Raw genomic sequence first — 22,496 nt, 5'->3', positions numbered from 1 at the left:
GAATGGTAAAGAATTCCACTTTCAAAGCTTCAACAATTAGTTTCCTCAGTTCCCAAATTGTTTATTTAGTGTTGTTAAAATAAAATGGGATGTAACACTGTGGTGAACATGCCCATTCCCAACTTCTTTGGCACGTGTTGCAGCCATGAAATTCTAAGTTAATTATTATTTGCAAAAAAAATAAAAGTTTGAGTTTGAACATCAAATATCTTGTCTTTATAGTGCATTCAACTGAATATGGGTTGAAAAGGATTTGCAAATCATTGTATTCCGTTTAATTTCCCAACTCATATGGAAACATGGTTTGTATTTTGTAGAGGTAAAAATTTCCTTGTTTGTTTAGGGAATCCGATCAACTTCTTTTGTTTTTACTTAATGGAACTGCGCATTCCAGTGACGTCAAGGAGGCCACATCGGGGCCTGTGTGTGTTTATACTATAGAGCGCACCAGTATATAAGCCGGACCCATTACTCTTTAGGAAAATTAAAGTTCTCCATATACTGTATTTTCCGCACCAAACTATTAGCCACAGATATATATATATATTGTGAAATGAGTTATTTACACAGAAAGATTTTGCAAATGTTTTTTTATACCTTAATTGTTTCTAACTGTTGTCTCTAACACGGCATTAAAATGGCTGATCTACAAAACAGAAGTCATCGTCATGGGCCCAGTAGCTGCGGATGCAAGCTCTCCAATCACCTAGACAGACTCTAACTCCACAGTGACGTGTTGGTGAGTTTACTGAGGAATTTCTGAAACTGAAACAATACAAAAAGAATGCGATTCTAAGTTAATAATACTAACAGACACTCGTAAAGGTGTTAGCATGTTTGCTAATGCTAACAAAGCTAGCATCATTACATTACGAAAGCACGTACAAATATGCTTGCATGGAAAAAACCTCAGCCTCAGAAACAGCAGGAAAAAAAGTGCATCGTGAAGTTTAGGAAGTGTAGAAGGAATTGCCGTAGAGCTGAAGTAAGCAGTTATTGATGGAAAATTAACAAGTAGATGAACAGAAGTTATACCTTAGCTAGGAGTTAGTAGTAAGGAGTTTATACCTGGATTATCCTTTCCATCCTTGTAACTGAAATACTGTGTGGAACAATTTCCCTTGTGGATCAATAAAGTTTAAGTCTAAGTCTATTAGAGACAGGATAATATAACAAATGTTATATTATCACAGCCAGGAGTTTGTATCGATCCATTAAGAATAAGGTCGATACTGGAGTGATTAGGTGAATATTTTTATTTCCTTGAAGTCATGTTTTTGTTATTTGTTTGCGCTAATGTTTGCAATTTAGGTGAATATTTCATTGAACTCAGAAGGACTTTGAGGGCAAAAACCAAAGGATTTATAGGAGTAATACTGTAGATGGTAGTTTTTGCTTTAGTTGAGTTGTTGTGTACTATTGACTTTGTTTGGATCAAACGATTGTATATAATAAAAGAGAATAAGGCACTAGTTTAAATGTCGTGCTGATATGTTTTAAACGGTCAATAGTACTCACCATAAAATAAAAATAAATATTTACAGTTAGTAAGTTTGATCTATATTGGTATCGGGCTATTTCACTCATGGATGATCGGAATAGGCAACAAATCCCTGATTGGAACGTCCATAATCATAAATAGCAAATGCAAAATGCCCTTGCTCAACTCAAATGTGGTGTAAACGGCTTCACCCAAATGGTCACAATTCAAAAACAATTGTAAACATCAACTTTTTTTGACAACAGGTGTCACAGAAGGAGTAGTCAGAGAATTCAACAAAAATTATTTTAAAAGACCATTATGCAGCCCACCCTTGGAACGGCCAAATCTTCCAGTGCTTTTTTTATATTCATAATTCCCGAAATGATGTATATGAGTAGTTAGTTGTGTATTCCCCTCATATCCAAACCCACTGCAATGCTTTCTTCCCATCTTCTGCTGTATGAGAGCCACAAAACTGACAAGCATGCAAAGCAGCTTTAAATTGTAGCTGGAGGCATCAAACCCGTGTGCAGTCAGGCTCGGTACCGACATGGGGTGTACGCCAGACCTCCAAATATGTGTTGTGAAACTTTTAGCTGCCGTGTTTTGTTTTAGATCACATTGTGTATTTTCTTGTACAGCTGCAGTAAGCCGGTGTCAGCAAAGTAGTGTCGGGCTGAGATGGGCTAGTTGTTCAAAGCCTGATTTGCTTCTTGTTTTTGTTGTATTTTGGATATTTCTCTTTCCTTTGAAAGTGCAAGGTTTGTTGCTCCGAGTTCAGCACAGCCCTGTTGAACGCTTCGTACTTGTCTCTATGCTTTGTCTGCAGAAGATGTATTATATTCGTGGTGTTGAACGCTAGCGCCCCGCATTATGACATAAAACTGTATCACAACATGCTTTTTCATAATGCTCGATATTTATAATTATTTATGAGTTATGGAAAGTATGGACCGGGAAAAAAATATAATAAATGTAAACATTTTTATTTCAAATGTAACTTTCCTCTAATTATAATCCCCCCAGCTATCGAGGCAGAAAGGAAAGGAAATGTCAACACAAGCTTAGAAAACAAACGATGTCGACTAAATTCTAAAATCAAAATAAACACTTAACAATAACTTCTTTATTTTAAGGTGCAACATAAAGGAATATGTAAGTAATACTTAATGTGGAACAAAATAGTGCAAAGTGTGAAAATGTAAACTTGGAGGAACTTGAGAAGCACAATGTTTTGCAGGTTTTGTGCCAGGAAGTTACGTGGGCTGTGTAACTTTTAGTCTGTTATTATTCTTATTTAGTTATGGAAAGGAAGTTATATAATGGAGTAATCATTCAAACATTATTGAACCAAATTAATATTTTTAAGTAGCAAATTTGCTATATTGTTTTATTTATTTCAGTTATACAGTCCTTCACTATAATTCTTACCTGTTGTTTTCGTACATTGGAATAGAGAACGGACGTGGGTTGAAAACAAAAGATGAGTGCGGAGAAGAATTGGTCAGTTTGAAGAGATCCAAAAATGTGTCATACTTTTAAGGTGACTTTTCAGGTTTTATCTACAATGACTTTGCTCTCTGGAGCACTCATGTTTAATTTCTGCTCATTCCGTGTAAAAAATCAGCAACGAGATGGCGCAACCAAACCTGATAGTTGATACTGTTATGCGATCGGCTGTTTTGCGTGTGACTCCCATTGCTCAAGACCACTTCCTGCTATTCTAGTTTAACAGACCGCGAGTGCCTCTGTTCATGAAACTAACCATTCTTTATTCTTTCCGGTTTGTTCCGACCCAAAAATATGTATTAATCGAATGTTTTATCAAACGCATTTTATATTGATATTGATTACATGTCAACCGCGATATATAATAATGTTGTTTTATCGGCCCAGGCCTATTAAACACAGCTCTGCCAATACCACCCCTTGAAATGTTAATTTTGCAGACATTGCAAATGCTGTAGAACTATTTTCCTATAAAATGCTCAAGTACTTCTACACGGCAGACATGGCTCTATTTACTTGCAAAAACAACTTTGCGGCAGCTGACGTAAAATTGTTGCCAGTCCCGATCACAGCATCTCTACTTAATATATAAAGTTTATGTTTTTAGTGTTTTAATCAATTGTCATTTAGAAAAAGACAGTACAAAAAAATAAAACCATAAAAACAGTGATTGCATGCACAAAACCGTTAAATAAGTTGGGAAGGAAGGAAGGAAGTCGGGTTGCACGGTATACCGGTATTAGTATATTACTGCGATACTAATGAATCATATTTGGTACTATACCGCCTCAGAAAAGTACCGGTCCACCACCTCCCTGCCGTCGTCATGTCGTGTCATTGCTGGTTTACGAGCAGACGAGCATGTTCGGCAGCGCACAATCATGGACTAATTACAAACAGACAGTGTGTAGACAGAAAAGGGGGAAAAGACGCATTTTGGCTTAAAAACCAAAGATAAAGGTGAAGTTTTAACACTGAAACGCCCACTGGAAGAGGTGCTTTAAGACATAGCTAGCGGTGAACGTCCATTCGCAGTCGACACTGTTTTAGGTACTTCTATATCACTAATCCTCGCCTCCATGGCGACAATTAAACTAAGTTTCTTCCAAGTATCATCCCTGCAGGACGAGGAATAGCTAAACATGCTTCACTACACACCGTAGCTCACCGGTGTCAAAATAAAAACAAACGCCATTGGTGGATCTACACCTAACATCTACTATAATGATACCAAGTATAGGAGCATATCTAGTCGATACTACTATGATTATGTTGATATTTTTGCCATCACAACTTTTTCTTTTGTTTAAAAAAAAATTATATTATGTTTATAAACTCAGGAAATATGTCCATGGATACATAAGGACTTTGAATAGGGTCAATGTATGATCTTTTATCGACTTGGTAATGGATCGATACTCAAATTTGTGGTTATCATCCAAAACTAATGTAAAGCATCCAAACAACAGAAGAAAAACATTTTAACAGAAGTGTAGATAGAACATGTTAAAAGAGAAAATAAGCAGATATTAACAGTAAATGAACAAGGAAATTAATAATTCATGTTTTACTACTTGTCCTTAATCATTTTGACAAAATAATAAAATGGAAAAGGACAGTATATTACTGCATATGTAAGCAGACTGAATTAGGAGCCTTTGTTTGCTTCCTTAATAATAAAAGACTAGTTGTCTGGTATGTTCACTATTTTATTTAAGGACAAACTTGCAATAAGAAACATATGTTTAATGTACCGTAAGATTTTTTGTTAAAATTAAGCCGACAATGCAATTTTTAGTGGAACCCTTTATTTAAAACAGTATCTAAATAATTTTGGTAGAGGTGCCAGTACCAAAATATTGGTATCGGGACAACACTAGAAGGAAGTGACGTAGTCTTTCGCAAGCGTGGACCAATCTTCCGATACCTTGCCGTGACAAGCGATAATCGTTAGCTATTGTAAATGCTAACATGAGAACAACATTATCTTTTTTCAATTTTTTTTAAAACTGCAAGGTACAGTAATTAGTGTGCATCTACCATTTCTTAACTGCACCACTGAGAATTGGATCAATGTTGGTGTGTATTTAAAGACATTTAAATTGTGGAAAAAAAACGAATCAACCAAAAAATTCTCGACCGCCCTGCGTAGCTGCTCCACTCCATCAGCAATTCAAGATTCAGTCAATCATTATCATAAATAATACTAGAGCGTCAACCAACATTGGCATACTGCAGTTCTAAAAAAGAGCAGTGAATCTCGGATCTTGTTGTTTTGCAATCTCCTAACTCGTGCTGAGTCTAACCTGGTCCACTTCCAAGTCGAGGCCAACAATGGAGTCATCCAATGGGAATCTCATCCCGCTTGTGGCCCGCAGCGCTCAGGAGGCATGAAGGAGCAAGTTAGCTGACTGGAAACAGATGAAATAAACACTTGGTAGGCTTCAGTCAGACCTGCAGCGTGTAAGCAGCACAAACACAAAATGGGCCCGGTCTGATGCCTTTGAAGGAGGAGGCGGGGGTCCGCTCAGGAATGACTACAGTAGCCAACATCAACACGTCCAAACTCCATGTGGGTGTTTGGGAACAGAGGGGAAAATATAATGGGAATTAAAAAAAAAACCCTGATGCTTGTGTGCGTTAGCTCTTATCAAGGCCGTTAGATCCAAAATGTTCCTGCTGCATTCCATTTTGTCATCTTCAGACAAGGGAATGTGTTGACGGGCAGATGGAAGTCAAAGTCATAGTTCGATCATATGACAACCTCACAAGGCTGGTCTGTATCGGGTTTGACTTCATAGCACGATTCTACTTATACTGTATTTACAAGTCTGCACCTTACCACCTATCATCGTCACCTTATTTTATGGGAACGTGAAATATTTTCTGTCACTATTAAAGAGCTGTGTGAAGGTTCTGAAGTTTAAAAGTGTCATCGAATGTGTGTGCGCATAGTTCAGCTTCCTTCATGTGTGTTTGCACATTCACTTCAGTCTCAGTCGAAAACATCAAGCTCGGACCTGCTTTTGCCAACACACAAGAGAAAGCGAGAACCTCCTAGAAGCTTTAAGTGCACCTGTGTTGCAATTCAGAGAATAGTGGCGAGGTTAAACAAGAGCAGAACGGCCTGTTTTTGTTAAAGCCTCTTTTTTCTTTTTGCTCTCTAAATCCTGGGATATTCCTGATGATACACACAGGTTACATGCACGGGCATTTGAACATTCATTATGTGTACTTGGCTCTATCTACAGATAATGTACAGTGGAACTTCAAATTTACGTACTCGATTGGTTTTTGAACATGCTTTATAAACCGAAAAGTTCATATAGTGAAGCAAAGGTCCCCATAAAAATCAATGTAAACATGAATAATTGCTTCTAGCCTCAACAAAAGTCCTTATTTTAGTAAAAAATACACACTTTGAAGACACTGTGCATGAGTGTGTGTATATCTATGTGTGTGTGTGTGTGTGTGTGTGTGTGTGTGTGTATATATGTATGTATGTGGGCGTGTATATATCCATCCATCCATCTTCAGCTTATCCGAGGTTGGGTCGCGGGTGCAGCAGCCTAAGCAGGGAACCCCAGACTTCCCTCTCCCCAGCCACTTCGTCCAGCTCTTCCTGGGGGATCCCGAGGTGTTCCCAAGCCAGCCGGGAGCCATAGTCTTCCCAACGTGTCCTGGGTCTTCCCCGTGCCCTCCTACCGGTTGGACGTGATCTAAACAACTCCCTAGGGAGGCGTTCGGGTGGCATCCTGACCAGATGCCCAAACCACTTCATCTGGCTCCTCTCGATGTAGAGGAGCAGCCGCTTTACTTTGAGCTCCTCCCGGATGACAGAGCTTCTCACCCTATTTCTAAGGGAGAGCCCCGCCACCCGGCGGAGGAAACTCATTTCGGCCGCTTGTACCCGTGATCTTGTCCTTTCGGTCATGACCCAAAGCTCATGACCATAGGTGAGGATGGGAACGTAGATCGACCGGTAAGTTGAGAGCTTTGCCTTCCGGCTCAGCTCCTTCTTCACCACAACAGATCGATACAACGTCCGCATCACTGAAGACGCCGGACCGATCCGCCTGTCGATCTCATGATCCACTCTTCCCTCACTCGTGAACAAGATTCTTAGGTACTTGAACTCCTCCACTTGGGGCGGGGTGTCCTCCCCAACCCGGAGATGGCACTCCACCCTTTTCCGGGCGAGAACCATGGACTCTGACTTGGAGGTGCTTATTCTCATTCCAGTCGCTTCACACTTGGCTGCGAACATATCCAGTGAGAGCTGAAGATCCCGGCCAGATGAAGCCATCAGGACCACATCATCTGCCAAAAGAAAAAACCTGAACCGGAACCCTTTAACGCCTTGACTGTGCCTAGAAATTCTGTCCACAAAAGTTATGAACAGAATCGGTTACAAAGGGCAGCCTTGGCTGAGTCCAACCCTCACTGGAAACGTGTCCGACTTACTGCCGGCAATGGGTACAAAGCTCTGACACTGATCGTACAGGGAGCCAACCGCCCCAATCAGACAGTCCGATACCCCATACTCTCTGAGCACTCCCCACAGTACTTTCCGAGAGACACGGTCGAATGCCTTCTCCAAGTCCACAAAGCACATGTAGACTGGTTGGGCAAACTCCCATGCACCCTCAAGAACCCTGCCAAGAGTATAGAGCTGGTCCACAGTTCCACGACCAGGACAAAAACAACACTGTTCCTCCTGAATCCGAGGTTCGACTATCCGGCGTAGCCTCCTTTCCAGTACACCTGAATAAACCTTACCGGGAAGGCTGAGGAGTGTGATCCCACGATAGTTGGAACACACTCTCCGGTCCCCCTTCTTAAAGAGAGGGACCACCACCCCGGTCTGCCAATCTAGAGGCACCGCCCCCGATGTCTACGCTATGGTGCAGAGTCTTATCAACCAAGACAGCCCCACAGCATCCAGAGCCTTAAGGAACTCCGGGCGGAGCTCATCTACCCCCGGGGCCTTGCCACAGAGGAGCTTATTAACTACCCCAGCAACCTCCGCCCCAGAAATAGGAGAGTCCACCACAGATTCCCCAGGCACTGCTTCCTCATAGGAAGACGTGTTGGTGGGATTGAAGAGGTCTTCGAAGTATTCCTTCCACCGATCCACAAGATCCGCAGTCGGGGTCAGCAGAACACCATCCGCACCATACACGGTGTTGACAGTGCACTGCTTCCCCTTCCTGAGGCGGCGGATGGTAGTCCAGAATCGCTTCAAAGCCATCCGGAAGTCGTTTTCCATGGCTTCCCCGAACTCCTCCCATGTCCGGGTTTTTGCCTCCGTGACCAGAGGTGGGTAGAGTAGCCAGAAATTGTACTCAAGTAAGAGTACAGTTACTTTAGAGATTTATTACTCAAGTAAAAGTAAGGAGTAGTCACCCAAATATTTACTTGAGTAAAAGTAAAAAGTATGTTGTGAAAAAACTACTCAAGTACTGAGTAACTGAAGAGTAACCTGATTACGGCAACAAATAATGCACAAAAACATAAAAATAGCAATGAGCAAATTCAGAGCCAGGAATATCTCTTAAGCAACTAAAACAATAATATACATTAAATAATAGTACATTAAAATAAAATAAAAAAATGGCACATTGAGCCACAATAACTTAACAGCACCATAGCCTCAGTAGGCATTCATTGATTTGATTGATTGATTGATTAAAACTTGTATTAGTAGACTGTACAGTACAGTACATATTCCGTACAATTGACCACTAAATGGTAACACCCCAATAAGTTTTTCAACGTTTATCAATTACTTAGTAAATGACCAACTCGAGGTGATCTACCTCATATATATATATATATATACATACACACACATATCATTTATACACACACAAATCATTTATACACACACATATCATATATATATATATGTATATACATACATTTATATATACATTATATAATTTATATTTATTTATTTTGCCGTTTTTGTTCACATGTTGAAGGTGTTTTAATGAATATACATCATGTTTAACATATAGATTCCTATCTTTCATGAAGACAAGAATTTAAGTTGGTGTATTACCTGATTCTGATGACTTGCATTGATTGGAATCAGACGTCCACGTTTTCAAATGGAGGAGAAAAAAAGTTCCTCTTTTCTGTCTAATACCACATGAAAGTCATTGTTTTTTGGCATCTTATCTGTCCAGCTTCCATATTCGTTTTCATACACTTTACAAGAAATACATTGGCGGCAAACTCCGTAGCTTGCTAGCTTGTTTGCGCTGGCTTTCGGAGACTCTTATTTTGTTAACGCAGGCGCGATGGAGCAGTGCTTTTATTGTGAAGACAGGAACTGTGCGATCAGTCTTTAGGCTTTTGATAGGAAGTACGGTTGAAATAAAAAGTGTCTTTTTTCCTTTACACTTTTGATTGATTGAAACTTTTATTATTAGATTGCACAGTACAGTACATATTCCGTACAATTGACCACTAAATGGTAACACCCCAATAAGTTTGTCAACATGTTTAAGTCTGGTTTTACGTATCACGGTCATGTGACCGCCTGGCTCTCTTTGATTGGTCCAACGTCACCAGTGACTACATGTGATTGGTGAAACGCAGGCATGTGTAGATTGTACTTTGAAGCTCTGTCATTAACCAAAACAAACATTAATAGATCGATAAAAAAAGTAGCAAGTAGCGAGCTTAATGTAGATAAATGGAACGGAGTAAAAGTAGCGTTTCTTCTCTATAAATATAATCAAGTAAAAGTATGTTGCATAAAAACTACTCGTAGAAGTAAGATTTATCCCAAAAGTTACTCAAGTAAATGTAACGGAGTAAATGTAGCGCGTTACTACCCACCTCTGTCCGTGACCGCTGAAGCTGCACACCGCTTGGCCTGTCGGTACCCGTCCACTGCCTCCGGAGTCCTATGAGCCAAAAGAACCCGATAGGACTCCTTCTTCAGCTTGACGGCATCCCTCACTGCTGGTGTCCACCAACGGGTTCTGGGATTACCGCCACGACAGGCACCAACTACCTTGCGGCCACAGTTCCAATCAGCCGCCTCGACAAAAGAGGTGCGGAACATGGTCCACTCGGACTCAATGTCCAGCACCTCCCTCGTGACATGTTCAAAGTTCTTCTGGAGGTGTGAATTGAAACTCTCTCTGACAGTAGACTGCCAGACGTTCCCAGCAGACCCTCACAATGCGCTTGGGCCTCCCAGGTCTGTCCGGCATCCTCACCCACCATCGCAGCCAACTCACCACCAGGTGGTGACTGGTAGACAGCTCCGCTCCCCTCTTCACTTGAGTGTCCAAAACATGAGGCCGCAAATCCGATGACACAACTACAAAGTCGATCATGGAACTGCGGCCTAGGGTGTCCTGGTGCCAAGTGCACACATGGACACCCTTATGTTTGAACATGGTGTTAGTTATGGACAATCTGTGACGAGCACAAAAGTCCAATAACAAAACACCACTCGGGTTTAGATCCGGGTGGCGATTCTTCCCAATCACGCCTCTCCTGGTTTCACTGTCATTGCCAACATGAGCGTTGAAGTCCCCCAGTAGGACAAGGGAATCACCCGAGGGAGCACTCTCCAGTACTCCCTCGAGTGTATCCAAAAAGGGTGGGTAATTTGAACTGCTGTTTGCTGCATAAACACAAACTACAGTCAGGACCCGTCCCCCCACCCGAAGGCAGAGGGAAGCTAACCTCTCGTCCACTGGGTTGAACTCCAACGTGCAGGCTTTGAGCCGGTGGTCAACAAGAATTGCCACCCCAGCCCGTCGCCTCTCACTGCCGGCAACCCCAGAGTGAAAGAGTCCAATCCGTCTCGAGAGCCCTTGCTGTGCGCCGAGGTGAGTCCGACTATAGCCAGCTGGAACTTCTCTACCTCGCGCACTAGCTCAGGCTCCTTCCCCCTAGTGCGGTGACGTTCCACGTCCCAAGAGCTAGCTTATGTAGCCGAGGATCGGACCGCCAAGTGCGCTGCCTTCGGCTTTCGCCCAGCTCACAATGCACCCGACCTCTATGGCCCCTTCTATGAGTTGTGAGCCCATTGGAGGGATGACCCACGTTGCCTCTTCGGGCTGTGCCTGGCCGGGTCCCATGGGGACAGTCCTGGCCACCAGGCGCTCGCCATCGTGCCCCAACTCCGGGCCTGGCTCCAGAGGGGGGCCTAGGTGACCCGCGTCCGGGCGAGGGAAATCTGAGTCCATTTGGTTGTGTATCCATAGAAGTCTTTGAGCTGCTTTGTATGATCCCTCACCTAGGACCTGTTTGTCTTGGGAGACCCTACCAGGAGGCATGAAAGCCCCCGGACAACATAGCTCCTAGGATCATTGGGTCACGCAAACTCCTCTACCACGGTAAGGTGGCAGCTCAGAGAGGAGTGTATATATATATATATATATATATATATATATATATATATATATATATATATATATATATATATATATATATATATATATATATATATATATATATATATATATTTGTGTGTGTATGTATGTATACATGTGTGTGTATATATATATGTGTGTGTGTATGTATATATACATGTGTGTGTATATATATATGTGTGTGTGTATGTATATATATATATGTGTGTGTGTGTATATATTTATGTATATATATTTGTGTGTGTGTGTATGTATACGTGTGTGTGTGTGTATATATATATATATATATATATATATATGTATGTATGTATGTGTGTATATATTTATGTACATATGTGTGTGTTTGTGTATGTATATATATGTATGTATGTGTGTGTGTGTGTGTGTGTGTATGTATGTATGTCTGTATATACACAGACACACACCAACATAACAAGGAGGTAATGGTTTAACAATAAAAATGTTTTATCCAAACAACATAATAGCAAGCTTAACTCTCAACACACACACAAAAGTCTTGTTCGTGCATTCCAAAACATTAACCACAATGTTGCTACAATAAAAGATAAAAAATAAAAAATCTATTTACTGTGTGTCTATAAGCATTTGAGGCATTGTTGAACAATATGGAGTGTCGGGCTAGTAATCTAGCAGTGGCTTCACGTAGTCACCACTAGCATTAACACAAGCTAGCAGTGCGAGGCGATTCTTCATCAGCTTTTGTGTCCCGGTAGTGCCTGCTCCTTCGCTGTAATAAAAGTCAGCTGTGGCATATTTTTCAGTCTCATTACATTTAAAAACTCGCTGCAGGACAAATCCCCCTTCACCAATAAAATCTATAAAGTCAGAGCTTGATGAACTCCTCTGCCGCAGCTTTGTCGGCGCTAGCTGCCTCGCCATGCCACACCAAGCCATGAAGACCGTCCTCATTTTAAATGTTTTGAACCATCCACGACTTGCCTTAAATTATTCTTATGTGCTGGTTCCAGCATGATCATATCTGGACATCAAGTCGCCCTATGAATGGCGAGCCTGTTCGCAAATGACAGCTTTGAAAAAGCTATCAGCCGCTAGTTGCTTCTTATCCAAACAAGAAACAGCTGGCTCTTGGTCTTGCACATACGCTTTGTCCTAGCAAAGATTTTTAACCTTAGGAAAAGTCAGTAACCATATAAACATTGTAATAATTGGTTGTAGCTTCTACAGAAGTCCCTATTTTAGTAACAAAATGCACACTTTAAAAACACTACAGTGTGCATATACACTTTGTATGTATATATAAAAAAAACAACATATCAGGGGGGTAACGGCTCAGTCGCCCAACAATCTCTTTTTTATCCAAACAACATAACTTTACAGCAAGCTTAACTGCCAACGCACACACACATTTTTATCTTGTGTCAATGAACATTTTTGGCATTTTTGTATCATTCTGAGATCAACTTACATACACCACTCGCCTTAGCACAAACTAAAGGTGTGAGGCGATCCTTCACTGGGCCTTCTCCTGCACTGAAGTAAAGATTGGCCGTGGCATTCTTTTACAACAAAGTCTAGTCTCATCACAAGTAAAGACCTGCTGTGTTACAAAGCCCCCTTTCGCTGATAACATCCTCAAAGTGTCGCAAACTAGCTAAAACGCTAGCTTGAAGCGGTTGCCTCGTAACCCGAAGCGAGGAAACCGAGACTGGGACAGTTTGGACACATTTAAAGCATTTTTGGTCACACAAAGTGATTTCTCGAAAACAGGTTGACACAGCTCTTACCCTGCCTTCCACCCGAATGCAGCCGGGACAAGCGGTAGTAAATGGATGGATGTTTGAAAAAAGAAGAAAAAGAAACCCAAAACAACAACAGGTACGACAATTGTGAAAATAAACAAGTTAGAAGTGTTGTTAGCCGTTTAAGATAACAGAGCTAAATCAATCTTTGTGCCATTGCCGTAATCCTCGCAAAAATATTTTTAAGTCCACAGCGAATCCATCCCCCTTTCCAGGCCAGTTTGGCGGCTTTTTTGAACCCATATTGAGTAGCAAAATAGACAAAGCTTGGTGATTGGTGAGAAAATAAACACGCTGTGTAATCAGTATGTGACTTCAAAATGAATAAATGAGGCGTTCGTACGCCGAGACAGTTCACACAATGAGGCATGTATAGGTTCGTAAACGGAAAATGTCTCAAATAGAGGCGTTCGTAAATTGAGTTTCCTCTGTTCACGTCTTGACGTATCTCGATTTGACAAACAGTTGCGTTAAAATGCGCGACCAGTGATGTGTGCGTGACAGGTGCGGTAACAAGCAGCCATGATGCCACCTGCTATATGGAGCTTGAACAAGCTACACAGACGGTCCCATTGCTAAGTTTTAGCAAGGGCAAACACGCCGAATCTGACCAAAAAAACGTCAACAAATCTCTTTGTGGCGGTCCAATTTTAATTGTGGTGGGCCGCAACAAACAAATGATTGTTTGCCATAAATCACATAACTATAACTAAACTATAGTCTCCTAGTGTTTGGAAGTTGCTTTGTGTTCGCCATCGTGAACAAGAACAAAACCTGCTGCAAAAGATTCCCCACATTCTGTGTCCTACAAGCTTTTTTTCCCTTGACGAATATAGATGACTGGTGGACATGAACCGTGTGTGCGTGCATGCATGCTCTCTTTTTCTGCCGCCTTCAATCGTTGACCTTCCCACATTCCACAACCTGCCTCTGAAAATCCGCCGCCATTGGCTGCGCCACCACCATGCTTTTGTATGAAACCGGCCCCGTGATTGGCAGCGTTGCGTGTTCTCCTCAGTCGACCTGTTTCTGCCGTGAACGTCCTCACCAGTGCTGACAGTTTATTGGCTCTTGGAGACATTCTGAGATGTACATACTCTGTGGTTTCATTAGCTGGAAGGAAATGTATCATTAAAGGGGGCTCGCTTAAAAAAACGGATTGTGTGTTTACTAGTGATGGATGTGTTTGTGTTAGCAAGCAGGTGTCATTTTTCACAATTACCTGTTTTTTATCAGACCGCCGTGCTAAACTGAGTCATTAAGACTTAATCAGTATCCGCCTCAATCATCCTGTCAAGTCATCTTAGTCTATGGAAATATGGACACAATATTTAATACTCTTCATTCCGCTGGATCGTTCCTACAATTTAGTTTATAGAAGGCCACGCAATATGTTTTAAATATGTGACACAAACTTATATTTTTAACTTCCAACATTATATTTGTAGGTTCATTTCAAATTTAAGTGAAGGATTGTTAGTTTTAAATTGACTCCAAATCATTTGTGACCCTGGATGAATGGGTAGTAGGTAGGGGTAGATTGATCAAAATACACTATATTGCCAAAAGTATTTGGCCACCTGCCTTGACTCGCATATGAACTTGAAGTGCCATCCCATTCCTAAGCCACAGGGTTCAATATGATGTCGGTCCACCTTTTGCATCTATTACAGCTTCAACTCTTCTGGGAAGGCTGTCCACAAGGTTGCAGAGTGTGTGTTTAGGGATTTTCCTCCATTCTTCCAAAAGCGCATTGGTGAGGTTACACACTGATGTTGGTTGAGAAGGCCTGGTACTCAGTCTCTGTTCTAATTCATCCCAAAGGTGTTCAGACCAGTCAAGTTCATCCACACCAGACTCAGTCATCCATGTCTTTATAGACCTTGCTTTGTGCACTGGTGCACAGTCATGTTGGAGGAGGAAGGGGCCCGCTCCAAACTGTTCCCACAAGGTTGGGAGCGTGGAATTGTCCAAAATGTTTTGATATCATGGATCATTCAAAGTACCTTTCACTGGAACTAAGGCTCCAAGCGCAAATCCTGAAAAACAACCCCACACCATAATTCCTCCTCCGCCAAATTTCACACTCGGCACAATGCATTCCGAAATGTACCATTCTCCTGGCAAGCTCCAATCCCAGACTCGTCAATCAGATTGCCAGATGGAAAAGCATGATTCATCACTCCAGAGAACGCGTCTCCACTGCTCTAGAGTTCAGTGGCGACGTGCTTTACACCACTGTATCCGACGCTTTGCATTGGATTTGGTGATGTATGGCTTAGATACAGCTGATCGGCTATGGAAACCCATTCCATGAAGCTCTCTGCGTACTGTTTGTGGGCTTATTGGAAGGTCACAGGAAGTTTGGACCTCTCTAGCAACTAACTGTGCAGAAAGTCGGCAACCTCTTTGCACTATGCGCTTCAGCGTCCGCTGACCCCTCACTGTCAGCTTACATGGCCTACCACTTGGTGGCTGAGTTGCTGTTGTTCCCAAACTCTTCCATTTTCTTATAATAAAGCCGACAGTTGACTTTGGAATATTTAGTAGCGACGAAATTTCACGACTGGATTTGTTGCACAGGTGGCATCCTATGACAGTTCCACGCTGAAAATCACTGAGCTCCTGAGGGGCCATTCTTTCACAAATGTTTGTAGAAACAGTTTCCATGCCTAAGTGCTTGATTTTATACACCCGTGGCCGGGCCAAGTGATTAGGACGCCTGATTCTGATCATTTGGATGGTTAGCCAAATACTTTTGGCAATATAGTGTATCCATAGCAGTGATTTTTAAACTGTTTGGTTGTACGTGGGCTCCATCTAGTGGTACGTCAAATATTTTAGTCATTATTTTTAAGTACAGTGTTTTATTTTCCTACATTCAAGCATAGTGTTACTGTTGAACTTATGTGTAATGCTACAGTGGCCAAAAGTATTTAATATACCTAATACTTTTTAATGAATACTTAGGCCTGCTATGCTACTGTATTTTAATGTTGATCATTGGCGAGCCAAGTGTTTTAAAAAAAAAAGAAAAAAAGGTTGAGAACCATTCATCTATTATATTCACACCAAGGTCGTATATTTTTTGCTTTTGTTGAGATATTTTTGCACTTTCTTCCACCTATCCCTGTCGAGAGTTGCCGCAGTAAGTAAATCGCATGAATTGTTTTGGCTTATTTTTTACGTAGGATGCTCTCTTCTTGATGAAACTCTGGTCAGGATTTGAACCCATTCCCTCCACCATGAGGCAGAAGCATGTACACCAGCAGGGATAGAGTCGTTTTTCACTCTTGACTTTATTTTGTACATACAGTTTTATGCCACAACAGATAATAGTTACCTTACGCAAAATACCTCCAAAGGCTATGGTTGGATTTGAATGAAACGTTAATGAAATGTCAGAAAAGGGATAAAGAGAAATTGAATAGATTTTGGGCCTAACCCGAGTCATTTTTACGACGCTACCTTAATGTTTAAGTTCTGAGCCTCAACTTCTGTGTGCGTGTGTGTTTGCGTGCAAAGAGGGTGGAAACATCAAAGAGGGTTCACTCAGTTACTTTCATCCCCCCATGGGGAGCTCAAAAAGTGTTGGGCACATTTTAATTAAACTTAGGAAATGTTCCAAATGAGATAAGGAACAAGTTATTACATTTTGGGGGGCAACCCGGATCATCGTCTTGATTTGGATTTTTTTTTTTTTTACAATTAGGATGCTTTGACCGTGCAGGGGTGTTGGGGTTGAAGGGTGTTTGGGCCACTTTCTACTTTTTGTCTGTTACATCCAAGTTCCTAAAACCTATCATGGTCCCACGTGACAGTACTTATTAGTTTCTTGTGTTTTGTATTATTTCCTGTTCAGCATTCTTATTTTTCATTCCACTTCATGTTCACTTCCCATTCGTTACCACTCCTCTTTGATCGCTGGCTCTGTCACCTTTCCCTGATTGACAACCAGGGAACAAATGTCCCTGGTTGATAATAGGATGCTTTTCAGGACAAGATGATTTTGCTTTGCACCTCAAAGTTGTACTTTTTGCTTGCTTTGCGCATCACACACCTGTTTTCCATTTGTGCACTTCCCAGCTGAACATCTTTGTTTTTATGTTACCTGCGTTTCACTCATAAAGAATGATACTTTCCTGCACCAGCCTGCCGTCTCTGCATTCTGGGGTCTATGAATAAACCGAAACATAACAAAAAAACAATACATTGTAAATGAATAAACTCTTCCTAATTTTAGAATCATTATTACACCAGGGATTTAGCACACTCGAAATCTTACCATGTCTTGCAATAAATGTGTACATGCAGTGTGTTCATCAAGCACAAGTTGATTATTTTAGTTTTCAGGTCTCATTTTGGGGGGGGGAAATGGTCCCATTACATTTTCCTTTGTTTTTTTGTTCTTTTTAGTTCTAGTCAAAAACGAGTTTATTATGTCTGTAAAAGGTGTCGTTGGGCAAAAAAAGTAAATAACTGCTGGGGGCAAATGCCCCCTAGACCACACTTTGGACTCCATGATCACACACTGCTTTTCTTGTTGTATTATTATTTTGTGTTGGTATTGTCACTTTTTCTGATATTGCTGTGACAATAATATCAGATAAGTTGTTAAAATCGTCATATGACTAATTCTTATGTAATGATGATAAAACCACAATAGCGTTTGAAGATATTTGGTCATCAACATTACAAATAAACTGTACACAGCAGCTACAGTACAAGCAATATAATCGATAGATTCTTAAATAGATGGCCTGTCATGATCTATCAAAAGTGAGCATTATGTATTTGCCAATGTGTAGGTGTACCTAATGAGGTGGCCCCTGAGTGTACACATTTGTTCTCACATAAAACACCAGCTGCCTAAAATGTGAAGCAATATAGCCGTGATAGTGTTGAGTTTGTGTTTTTCTGACTTTTTTGAACCGTAAAAGTGTGGTTAAGGTCGGGTTTGCTATGCAGTGACGTCACGAAACCGGGCGGTGCTTGCGTGGGAGCGTTGGAATGCGTCATCACACTTTGGGTTTCCGCCCGGAGAGGCAGCAGCAACACTGTTTTTTTTCCATGTTCATTTCACGAGTCTACTTAAAAACAAGTCGGAGTGTGTTTTTTAAACGTGATCCCCACGAGGAATTAACAACACTTTGGACGAGTTAAACACGGAGTAACTTCTTCTCCTTTCCGACATGACGTCATTTGGATGTTGTGTGTCGGCTGCCTTGTGTTCATTTAAGCCGGTGAGTACAACACCTGTGGCTTTTGTTGGTCTCCGTTGCGTGGACTGAGTTGTAACTTGGCATCCACTCAGATGTATCTGAAATGTCACGGCGTGGATTAGCTGTTCAACAGGGAAAAAAACACAGTAACTTTACTGTTAGTTTGTGTTTAGAGGAGGGGAGCACTGCCTGCATCTAGGACATTCTCTTCTGTCACTTATTTACCACTTTGTCTGACTTTTTAAACAAACTATTACTTTATTTTGTACCAAAAACTGTAACTTTCAAGAGCAGAACCACGCAACAGTTTTTTCCAAGTTATCAGTGTGTAAGTAAGCATGCTTTAGTTCGGCCTATTAAGATTTTCAATCCTTCCCGCTGGACGTTCTATATAACATTTTTTAGATCTTTAACATCAAAACTGTAGCCGCCATTATGAAGTGCAGTGCTGTTTTTGAATTACAATATGTCTTAAACTATAGAAAGTATTTCAATTGATGAACTCTGCACTTTTGGGTGTTATAGGTGTTATTTTGGTAATCTACGTCACAGCAGCTCAGACAAGGAACAAATGAGTGGGCGTGGTGTGTTTTCAGAGCAGCCAGCCCGAAACGTGTGTCAGAAACAGACGCGGAAGCAGATTTTTCACAACAAAGTTCTGCCTACAAGTGATAATATATCATATTGTAGGTGTTTATTACACTTTGCATTCATATTTTGCTGTTTTTTTACATTTTTGTTGTTTTGCTTGATTGTAAAAGATGTCTATCGAGGAATTGGTCTGAGAAGTAAAAGAAGAGCGCAGTTCATATGTTAATATTCAGTGTTTTATTGTTCATAGTTGATATTGGAAATCCAACTTTCTTTGTTTTAATGTATATTTTAGGTGTCCCATTTAGTAAAAAACTGTAAAATTCCATTCCTGTTTTTGAGGTGGTCTGTCATAACGTTTTTAGAACTCTGTCATAACGTTTTTAGAACTCTATCGGACATTGTGACTTTTGGTATTGGTGTTCCTGAAAAGAAGGGTCCCAAAAACACATATTGTTAGACTTAAACTTAGACTTCCTTTTTATTGTCATTCAAATTTGAACTTTACAGTACAAATAAGAATGAAATTGTGTTGCATTAGCTCTTGGTAGTGCAGGATAAAAAAAAGCAATAAGGTGCAGATATAAATAAATAGATTATTGTACAGATAAATATATTGCACTTTTTCATATGCATCCGGGTTTATGGATTTATTTTTTATTGTCTTTTTTTATTCCAGCAAGTTAATCCATTTTGGGGGGAGTTGAGGGGATAATTTAATTATGATGCATTCAAGAGTCTTACAGCCTGAGGGAAGAAGCTGTTACAGAACCTGGAGGTTCTGCTTCGGAGGCTGCAGAACCTCTTCCTAGAGTCCAGCAGTGAAAACAGTCCTTGGTGGGGGTGAGAGGAGTCTTTGCAGATTTTTTTGAGCCCTGGTCAGGTAGCGGCTTTTTGCGATCTCCTGGATAGGAGGAAGAGGAGTCCTGATAATCTTTTCTGCCGTCCAGTCTGAGGCATTGTAGGCTCCAGTCCAGACAGAGGTCCTGTTGGTCAGCAGGCTCTCTATAGTGCCTCTGTAGAATGGGGGAGGGAGCTGTGCTCTTTTCATCCGACGCAAAAAGTGTATGCGCTGCTGAGCTCTTTTTACAAGAGCTCTGGTGTGTAGGGACCAGGTTATATTGTCAGTGATCTGCACCCCCAGGAACTTGGTGCTGCTTACCATCTCCAAAAAACCACATATGGTACAGCAAATCTTTACAGCTAAAAATGTACACATAATTTATACACACATACACATTGGCTCCCGGCCACATTTTTTTCTCTCAATGTGGCCCCCAAGTCAAAATATTTACCCAGCTCTGCTTCACCAAAGTTACTTGAAAGCACATCACATGTTGAAAAGGAGTAGAAGGAAGCCTACTGAATGATTTAGCAGTAATAGATATGGAGGATCGGAATCAGATTTATTTGCCAAGTATGTTTAACACACAAGGAATTTGACTGTGTACACTCTACTCACTTTTTGTGCTAATATAATCATGTGATGTTCGTTTATTTAACTTTTGAACATGTTTGAAACAAAGAACCTTGGGCTGTCAAATTATAATTTTTTGTCAATTGGACTTTGGGATTTGCATTAATCACAATTAATTACGGGTGATTGCTTGCATGTATATCTAAAATTTGCTCAAAAGACCTGAATATTTGTACACCAATCCAATTTTATTGTCAGAATTTTCTTTAGGAACGTTTTTAAAGACTTGGTAGCTGTTACATCTGAAGTTCTTTCAGGCTTTATTTTGGTGTGAAGATAAACCGGAGTCTCCTCATTCATTCTTGTACTGACCGTATCGAAGTTAAGGTAAAAGAACTTAAACGGGCAAAATAAATTGCATGATTGATATAAGTGTGTACACGATTAATCACATGAGGTAATTTGTTAATTTTGACAACCTTAAAAAAGTATACCATGAAATACCACATGCTTAAATACAGAATATGTATTAAATAGCAAATTGATTAAATCTGACACGATGGGTCCCTGCATTTTTCCATACACCAAATGCTTATACTGTTCTTTTACTGACTCATGTTTGCACAATTTTGAGATTTTTCCTCAATCACTTCCATACTCTTCAAACTGATATGCTAAAAGCTTTTAGTGTTTTGTGGCCATACAAATTTTGCATTCGCATGATTTTAGCTGTACAAAAATGATCCACAACTGTGAATTTAAATATTTGTGATGTAATAATAGTGGGTTTGACTTTTTGGTCAATGTAATCCTCATTGTAGCCATAGTGTGACATAATTCTTTTGGGACGCCGTGGCGCAGTTGAAGAGTCGCCGTGCCGGAAACCTGAGGGTTCCTGGTTCGATCCCCAATTTCTACCAACCTAGTAACGTCCGTTGTGTTCTTGAGCAAGACACTTCACCCTTGCTCCTGATGGGTCGTGGTTAGGGCCATAAGTGTGTGAATGTGTGTGTGAATTTGGAAATAGAGTCAAAGCACTTTGAGTACCTTGAAGGTAGAAAAGCGCTATACAAGTATAACCCATTTACCATTAATTCCTTGCAGTCGCGTTGTACTGTTAACTTGGTGGTAGAGTTTTCCTCCATGATGCTTCTGTGTCATAAAATCTAAGACAAAAAAACATTTATGCGTTGACTTGCTGTGGTCAGTTTTACACAACTGACGGGTGGATACGACGGTCACATCAGGTCATAGTGAACTAGCTACACAAAGCTATTTGGGGTCTTTTCGGATTTGCTGTTATATTTGACTAAGGTGAGTAGCTTGGACTTCCTGCCCTCAGGTGTGTTTACAGAGGCCCATGTTGCCTTTGCTTGACACCACTTGTTCATATTTCACAAAGTAGAAAGCTCTCCGTTCAGACCTTCACAGCTTGCCTTTCTATCTAATGTTGCTTTTGTTCATGAGAGATCTGCATGTCCACTTGTGGGCAACATTTTAAAAAGTTAGAACCAGTGTAAAAGCAATACTGTCATCTGGAGAAGCTACATGATGAGTTTAGACAAGCATGCATGTACTCTGGTAAAATGAGTGACGTGTTATTACTGTATTGTCACAGTGGTTCAAGTTGAAACGTTGCATCCGTCTTGACTTGGACATAAACATTAAGGGACAAAGAGACAGTCATAATACATTTTGGTGGCCATCATCTGATTGAATTCCACCCAACAAAATGGTTACAGCGTCTTTTATTTTCATGGATGTAACAGTTATCAAATATGTCTAATGGCAAACTGACCGCTTACTCGCTCTCCTTCTTTTAGAGTTGAAACCAACGACTATTTTGATAGTTGACTAGTCATAGACTATCTTAACGATGAGTCGACTAATTGGATTATAAAGCGCAGACATATTCAACAAACGATATAACACCAAACCTAACTAACTTGCTCAAAAAGGAACACACGTTTTTATGTTTAAAAAGCTGCACACTGGTATATTATTTACTGGCATATTTTATCAATCTCATAGACTTAATGCATAGAATTGTATCATTTAATATTTTTAAACATTTTAGCTATCTAATATATT

General features: G+C 40.7%; 1 protein-coding gene across 3 annotated transcripts in view; it reads left to right on the top strand.

The window, feature by feature from the left end:
• pak4 (p21 protein (Cdc42/Rac)-activated kinase 4) overlaps positions 1-22,496 on the top strand; it is a 73,853-nt gene that overhangs the window by 18,239 nt on the left and 33,118 nt on the right. For 2 of the 3 annotated variants that reach the window (XR_009802577.1, XM_061877555.1), the window contains exon 1: positions 18,189-18,418. The exons of the other annotated variant lie outside the window; for it this stretch is intronic. The gene's annotated coding sequence lies outside the window, so the exon portion shown is untranslated. Of the gene's footprint in view, positions 1-18,188; positions 18,419-22,496 lie in introns of those variants that run through there. 3 annotated transcript variants of the gene reach the window in all.

This window comes from Nerophis ophidion, linkage group LG18 (assembly GCF_033978795.1).
Source record: "Nerophis ophidion isolate RoL-2023_Sa linkage group LG18, RoL_Noph_v1.0, whole genome shotgun sequence".
In the NCBI taxonomy this organism is placed as follows: Eukaryota; Metazoa; Chordata; class Actinopteri; order Syngnathiformes; family Syngnathidae; genus Nerophis; species Nerophis ophidion.
Note: the sequence above shows the minus strand (reverse complement) of the source record. Positions and strands in the feature narration are given on the sequence as shown.